The sequence below is a fragment of the Vigna umbellata genome, chromosome 5, assembly GCF_029865625.1.
Source record: "Vigna umbellata cultivar VRB3 chromosome 5, Vumbellata_1.0, whole genome shotgun sequence".
Classification (NCBI taxonomy): domain Eukaryota; kingdom Viridiplantae; phylum Streptophyta; class Magnoliopsida; order Fabales; family Fabaceae; genus Vigna; species Vigna umbellata.
This window is the reverse complement of record NC_142169.1, coordinates 38,040,113-38,049,571: the sequence shown is the minus strand read 5'-3', so window position 1 is coordinate 38,049,571 and position 9,459 is coordinate 38,040,113.

Sequence of the window (9,459 nt, the reverse complement as noted above, 5' to 3'; positions counted from 1 at the left end):
AAACATGTAGCTCCTTCCTAAATATCCTGCAAAATTTCACGAGACGATATTGTCTGCATTTGTTCCTTCTCTGGAAAGATAACCTTTTGCTTTCCACAATAAATGAGAACCTCATTGGTTATCAGTCAATCCATTCCCAAAATTATGTTTAACCCCTCAAGTGGTAGACATACCAGATTAGATTTGGATATATGTCTTGCTACCTTTAGTAGACATCCAACACAAACCGAATTGGTTGAGACTTGCCTTGATGCTATTGTAGAAACTACTAACTCGCATCCCAAATCAAACACTAATACTTCGAGTTCTTTCAACTCACAACATGTGGCAAAGACTATTTAAGTTCCCACTGAACTTAAATAGAAGGCTTGGTGTTATGGTCATGTTCAACTATGCATATTATATTATAGGCAAGACAATAATTTAAACAAACAAGATCAAACATAACACAACTCTAACGAAGAAAATACAACAAGTAGTCATAACATATTTACAACACTTTGAAACTCATCCATAAGAAGATCTACACAACAATTCATGCATATAAACACTTAAATCCACACAATCATACACATATGCATGCAATTAACACAAATATGCACATACACATGTAATTATCACAGTCATACACTTACACATGCAATTCACACAATTACACAACAAAAGTTAAACGAGCTCACTCCCCAAAAGCCCCAAATGTTTTTCGAAAACCAGGCTTGGATACCAAAATGTAACGCCTCAATTTCTAGGGTATCACAAGTTATTCAAAAATAAGTAAAAATTGAAAACTTTAACATAATGCAGAAACGTATTTTCAAAACCTCAACATTTAAACGTGCATAAAACATAATAGTTCCAAAACATTTATCCAATGAAAATAGCGAAGGAAATAAAATAACTCTCATTACATTGTCTTAAAGTTCAAAAGTAATAATTGTAAATAAAATCCCAAGTTTGTCGCTTGTTATCTCTCGAATCTATCATGCCTCAACACCATCTGCAACACCATCTGCTCACGTATAACATCACACATTATACGATCATCGCATTCACATGCACACACACAAACATGTATGGGTAAGCTACAACTAAAAAAATATCAACATACTGATTAAATCAACAATAATCAAACACCTCATACATAATAATAATAACAATAAGATTCCTAGTCCTCTAACATAACAATTCAATCAAACGAATTACTTGATCCTCGATGTCATCACTAACATCTCACACATAGACTTTTTGTCTATCCACTCCTTAGCAGCTATGTTAACTACTTACTATACTCTTATAGTAACATCGTTATCACGTAGCATCACTTGGAGCATCTCAAATACCATGATCACCATCATAGATACACTACCATCATGACTATCCTAACCATGAACAACACCATGAGCATCACCATACCATAAACACCACAGTGAAAAAAATCAGTCACACTCCTATACTTTACCTCACCGACTGTAGATTCCCCATACAACCCATCTGTAGATTCCTCATACAGATACATTCAAGTAGTCCTACAATCCAAAAAGGAACATGTAATCTTGCCACACAAGGACAAGGAAGACACCTTCACCCCCACACAAGGAAGGCTCAATACCTGAATAACCCTTCCAATGCACAAAAGGCAAAAGGAAACACCTATCCGCAGATAGTACCAGAATTTACAAAGTACAGGTAGTTGACTTATTCTCCACTCTCATGATCATTAATCACATACTCCAATACATCACAACACTCATTCATCCTCTAATTCACAATCACAAGTCAAAACTGACCCTAAACAGGCCCATTACTCTCATTCCTTGAGTACCAATGCGTTTCACTGCTTCCTAGGCTTGAACCACGCCCATTCTTCATTAAATTCGCCAATTTTCACCAAAATACACTGATAATCGATTATCACTTTTGATAATTGATTATCTTAGTGAAAATCACGCAGAAACATCACGCAAGAAGGGATAATCAATTATCGTAAGTGATAATCGATCATTTCTGCAACCAAACTTAATATCGACATGCAATAATTGATTATCATTATTGATAATCGATTATCTATGAAACAAAACACACCCTGAACATAATTCAAGTCTGTAAACACGCATGCAACATCCCTAAATCATGAGGGAACTCCCCCAAAACATCATTCATGCATTCAAACATCACATACCCTTGTAAACATACTCAAACACATACGTCACAACACTTGAATCATGCAAATGTAATAATTATACATATTATAACCCAAACAACACAATTATAATGCATATGATTATTACCACACCCTTACACATACATTTGCATGGAAAACCCTCAAGCCTCGTAACTTTATTCTCCCTTAGCGTTAAACCCTCCATTGGGATAACCCAACAACCATACATACATTCATAGGGAGAACTCAACACAAATATTACATAAACCCTATGCTCATGCATACATAAACCCTTGCCAACAAGAGCAACATACAACCATAATCATAATCATATAACATATATCAACAAGGATTATTAATCAACAAGGATTATTCATCAAAATTAACAAACAAAGGTAAGTTTCCCATACCTTGGCCAATCCTAGGGCTTTCTTTATACTCTAAAACACCACCAATATCTAAGGTTTTTGTAGCTCTTCCTCTTCTCTTTTACAAAACGTCTCTTCTCTCCCTTAACTCTCAAATTTTCGTTTTTCATTTTTAAGGTAGTAATATGTAGCCCCCTTTTACTCTTCTCCTTTTTATCTTTTTCTATTCTATCTCTATCTCTATCTTTTTAATTAAAACAATATGTCACTTATTCTGTAAAACGACCAAGATTTCCTCTCTTGTTTTTTTTTATCTTATGTATTATTTAATATATCAACAATCACCAAATATTTCAAATATTCACATAAAATTTTTGTTTTGTTTCAGCTTTTTATTTTTATTCTTTTCCTTTCTACACCCCCATAATTTAATTTTTGCACCATTTAATGAGGTAAAATGACTATTCAATCTTGAATCATCTTTAACTAAAAGTTTACCTTAACTCTCTTTCTTTCTAGAATTTGGCCCACACTTATTCAATCTTGAATCATCCTTCTACCTTTAATCCAACACATCATATTAATAACAACACACTACACAGATCATTCAAATAACAATATATCAATCATATGTTTCACTTAATCAATAATAACATTAAATAATAAACATAATAATTATAATTTTAGAAAACAATTAATCATCAAACATCAATTATCAAACAATAATGTTCAAGTCTCATAACCACATTATTTCCTAATTAGCACAATTTCCTAGGGTCTTACAATAAGTACACATATAAGTAATAATAATGAAAAAAAGAAAAGACTAAGTCAAAGGTGTCAGTTTAAAAAAAGTGTACAAAATTTAATATTTGGCTAGCTCGGGATTCCATGTTTTATTATATGTGATTCTTTTTAAGTTTGTTTTGAATCTTGGGGCAACTTGAACCTTGTAAAGTTGTGACCTTCAATTTCTTGGTAGCCACTTTTTCATCATGTAAAGCCTAAGTTCCTCAACATGGTTATAATCGATTTACTTCCATCAATAATGACACTATTGAAAGCTTCATTCATATTGTTGATAAGTGTGTCATATATGGTGCAACTAGTATATCTAGATATGGACCAAAACCTACATCAATGAATTAAAAAAAATGTTTGAGGAAGAAAGAAAAATTATAAGTAGGCTAGTTAATGTGTTGTTAAGTGTGAAAGACTACCTTAGGGGAATAGAGGTATTTGTAAGCATTGACATTCACTTATTTTATATTTCTCATGTCTCTTTCCTAAGTTTGGGAGTTTGTGGTTGTAGCAACCCTTTAGATAATATTTTTCAATTTTTGACCTGAAATTGTTTTTGTAAAATTTGCATACAAATGTCGCATGCAAAATCTTTGCTCTGCACTAGGTAAAAGTTCTTGGATAGTAGCCAACAGACCCTAAGGATTACAATAGTCAATCAGTCCTACAACAAACATAAAATGTTACATAATGATAAAAAAATTAATGAATAGAAGTACCTTTTGTTGGTCAGACATATATGTGCATGACCCACATACTTCAAGACCCCAAAGTCTTCAATCATTAACTCCAAACACAACTTCCATTTTTCTTTGTTCTTCACTTCAATAACAATATAGGCTAGTGGCAACATTTGGTTATTAACATCTTGACCCACGAAAGTTAACAAGTCACCCCATGCTTTCCTTTCATAAAGCACTAATCCAAATCGATAAGGTCTACATGACACAAAACTATCTTTGCATGCTTTCAAACAAGTATAAAATTTCTATAATATTATTTTGTCGTCCACATCTTTCACTTTCACTTTAATTTTAGATTCAAGGATAGATCTTAATAATTCATGTGCATAATCTTCAGTCCTTCTAAACTGAGAAGCAATCATGTTTAATAAAGATTGACTTTTCACATCACTTAGTTGGCATCTGAAAATGTGATTGACTCACTAAATCAAATGGAATAATAGGATTGTGAAAGAACTTACAAGACCAAAGTTTTGGCTCTTATAATTTATTTTATGCATTTTAAGACCATTAGGTAGTGTTAACATGAATGTCTAGTTGCTCAGTAACATGTTAGCTACATTTGCAATGCCACTCTTTTCTTCTTCTTGAGTTCTTTGTCTAATTTTTTAGAGTTTCAATGTTTGTCATCATGTCATGCTTCTTATGTTTTAATATCTATATAGAAAATGGCTTATGGCTTCAACATTAAATGGTCATGTTAAATGAATGACTTATAAATAATTTATTATCTGCTTTATTACTAGGGACTCTAATTGAATCTAAAGTACTTCCAAAGAAATTATTATACCATGTATTAAGATGCTCTTATGCCTCAAATTGATTATCAAAATTAGTGTAATTTGGTTCAAAATTAGTGTAGTTTAGTATCAAATTAATGCAGTTTAGAAATAGGTTAAGATGCATAGCAATTCAGTTTAGTTTATATTGTAGTTCAATATAGTTCATTTTGCCCACCCCTACTCACAACTTCCTTGAATTAATGTTTGTTTGTAAAAGTTGTCCCCACTTCCCATTTATACTCAACCATAGATTTTGGCATAAAAAATGTCCCAAATGGACCACATCTTGTTGTTTCATCCGCTTATGTCACTTTCAGTGTCTTTCCCACTCACCAAGTCTTCTGAATGTCACTCATCATCAGACAATCCTCTACCATTTGAATTAGATTGGGTATATTAACCATTAATTGTTTCATTGTCTTCATCAAAGAAGTCTTCTTCATTTAAACCAACTTCAACTTCGACATTGCCTTCTATAATGTTCTCTACACCACTGACAACAGTTTTATTCACGTCCACAAGTCTTACATCCACATCTGCACCTTTATCCATTGTGTTATCCTCCTTATTACTAAACTCAATGTCCTTACTTCCACTGACAAACCCAATCTCCACATTATCATCAACCTCACTCTCCACTTCATGATCAGCCTGAACCTCCACTTCATGATCAACCTCACCCTTCACTTGATGATCAACCTCAACATCCACTTCATGACCCTCGCCTTCCACTACATGATCACTTTTACCCTTCACTTGATCATACTACCCATACACTTCATCAACCTCACCTCCCACCTCATGTTGACTTTCACTTACGGCATCAGTCCCCACAACATCATCACCTCCAACCTCAACCTCAACCCCAATCCCATCATCATCCTTAACCTGTGGTGCATCGCTAACATGACTATTGTTTCCACTCTCGAAAGTTCCATCACATACGAAACCAAGTTCATTTAATTCATTCTTTGTTACCTCTGGTTCATCCACACCATGGATCAAAAACAAGTGAATTTGGCCACAACACTTGGCAATGTTCACCATATTAATTACACCATTATCATCAAACAATAGGTGTAACATTCTTTCAACAAAATACCACAACCTTTAACGGTAATATATCTTATATCCTTAAGTGAACCTAACACTTCAAAGTAACTCCATCTATTAAGGTCGCATGACCAAGATGTAGTTTCCCTACCAATATATTTAAATGCTCTATCATTTTCAAAATTTTCACCATAGTAGACCGCAACATTGAATCTATTGTCAAACATCCCAAAAAAACAGTATATGGTTATATAGTTTAAAGCTAGTCAAATATGAATATACTTTAAGTTAATGGGGACCACTTATATATTCAAAAACGATTAAAAGAAATGGGGGACCAAACCCCTAACTGACAACCGACAAATGACAAACTTTCAATTAAAATAGTAGGAAGCCAATGTGTGACTCACTAACAAAGAAAACAAAAATTGATTCAATCCACATCATGCCAAAGAGAATATCACCACATTTTGGGGCCACAAAATAAACTGAGACTAACGAAAACCCTAAACACTAAAACAAAATAGTAACACAATAGAAACCGACAATCACAAATTAAGAACTGCAACTAAACTTGTCGATGATCAATCCCTTCCAATTTCAAAAGAAAATGCCTAGAATCCACCACACAACGTTGAAAAAACCACAATATTTTCTAAGGTCGATAACCCCATTTAGCACAGATAAAGAATGTTCTTAAAAACCTTAAAAACAATTTTCACCCTAATCTCAATTAAACAAAAAAATCCAACTTATACCATACATAAAAAGAACATATAAGCAAATACAAGACACATAATGCAAACAGTGTCATCCTTTGCAAGGTTCTATTAACTATTTAAATATCATAAGTAAAAATGACCAAATTAACAAAAATTAAGAATTTATTAAAAAAATTAAATTGAATAAAATATATGAAAATAGTAACTAAAATTGTATTTAAACTTAAATTTAACTATTCTTTATTGATAAAAAAATTAGCAAGATAAATAAGTATTAAAAAATTCTTGAAATATTATGTGTGAACGAAAATTCTTCAAAACGCTTCTGTTAAAAAATAACAATTACTAATAACAATTTCATTTAAGAAAAATTAAATTGATATTTAAATCTTTAATTAATATTTTTTAACCTAAACTTAAAATTCAACCTGATTTGATAAGTACACTTATGCTAAACTAATAAAATAAATTATCCTTTTGTAAAAATAGTCTGGCCAACTGTCTTTGAATGAGTTGCATTAACCATAATTAAATTAGACTTAAAATTTTGAAGCTTAGACTGACTTTCTAGCAAGTTAAACAATTTGACTAATTAGACTTGACTGCTTTTCAAATTCCTAATTACAAATCTAAAAGCAAATCAATGTCACTCACCAAATTTCACCATTTTTGTTTTATTATGGGAGAAAATAGTTGCACCTAACCTTTGACATCAACACTGATTTAAGTGTTTTATTTTTATTTAGACCTTGTGAAATGAGAATGAGGTAAAATGCACTTATCACCTTAAAGTGACAACATGAAAAATCAATTAAATTTAAGAACCAATTAGTTAATTTTAATATATATATATATAAACTTAATTGGTGAGAATATTTTTAAGTAAATGTAATTCAAGTTTTATTTCTGTACATTGAGTTCTATCTAGTATTTTTATTTTAAATCAGATACAAGTCTTACTTACAATGTTTATTATTAATTTGATAAGTTTTCGTATAAATAAGATTGAACATATATTTCCTATCAAATTTGTCTCGTTGTCCTCGTAGCATTTGGATAACTATTTTGAAGTTCTTTTAAGAAAAAGAGTAATTTCTAAATTAAAGGAGAATGTTTGTTACGGAACATGGAATTTTTTTTTTTTTAATAATAAACACTTCTTTTTAAGTTTTTAACCAGTATAATTAGAACATTGAGCAACTAATTTTAACTTGTAAGAGAAATTGACCTCTATTTTTATTTTTATTCTTATAAATTTTGATAAGATACGCTTGTCTAAACATGCATAAAGAAATTAAATACAATTCAATAATTTGGGTCATTTGGGGACAAAATTAGGATTTAAACAAAGTTTTTATTAGTGTGATGTTGCCATAAAGATGATTAAGATATTAATCTAAAAAGAGTTGCAACTTAATTTTGGGAAAGGAAAGAAAAGTTGGAATGGTTGTGTGTGGGTCATACTTTAATAAAAAGTTATGCTTAAAATGAAAGTTTGTGTTTCTTCCTCTATTGGTGACTTTTTCAGCCTCCAAAGCCATCATTATACTCCCAAAAAGGTTTCAATTGTTTAATCCAATGTTGCAATTATTTGAGTAAGAAAAAGATTAGGTTTAGTCAAACAATATTGACAAAATTACCCCTCTCAGACCATTGGAATTTAAAACTCTGATTTCACAGTCAAAACATTCTGGCACATTGTACTATTTTTTATAATAAAAGAATGGCACCCTAATTCCCTTCTATTTTTTTTTAATAATAATAATTCACAATTCACATAGAGTCATTTTGTTAGCTTGTGAAATTTACTAAGCTAACTTATTAAATATGTAATGTTGTTTTGAAAAATGTATTTAGATAAATTAAGTACTCACCTAAAAATATATCATATTAAATAAAATAATTCATAAAGTACTAAGTAGTTTTAAGTTATATAAGATTTTATAATTTTATTACTTAATGAGAATGCTTAATTTAATCTTGTCAACACAATAATATATATATATATATATATATATATATATATATATGTGTGTGTGTGTGTGTATTTTTGTGATTTTTTTATAATATTTAAGATAGTTAAAATCATATAAATTAATTATATAAACATTTTCTTTCTCTTTTAAACTTTCGCTGAAGAAAAAAAGTAGCGAATTCAAGTAATAATAATAAAATTAATGTAAAAACAGTCAAAATAATAATTAAAATATGAATTTAAATTAACTTTAATTATTACGATAAATTAAATATGTGAAAAGAGACAAATATTCCTGTATATTTAATGCATAAGTTAAAAACTTATTAAATATACATTATACTTTAAATCACATTAATAATAATTAATATTTATTTTAAATATCATAAATATTTGTCAGTAAAAAACTCATTTTTGTTTCATACGTAGACTTTATGTAAAACGACAAAAATTATTAATAAATGTTATATACATTACTTGTTATAGAAAAAGTTTAAAATTGAACATAATATGAAATACTTTCTTTAAGTTAATTAAAATTGTAAATTGTTGTAATATCTTTTTTATTAAACTTATAAATATGTATTGAAAATTTTCTCTTAAAGCTGGATTTTGGATCATAATTTGATAGACATACAAAAGGTAATGCACACTATACCTTAATTCCCATTTACTAACTAATTAATAAAGGTACATAAATGGACTCAATTGTAATTAAGGGTCGTGATATTTTAAAATATTTGTAAGACATAAATGACAGAATTTTCTCAATCAAAAGCATATTTTTTGTCATTGGTTTTAATAACTTTTAGTGTTAATGTTTTAATTGGTAACAAATTATTCTTCAATTAATG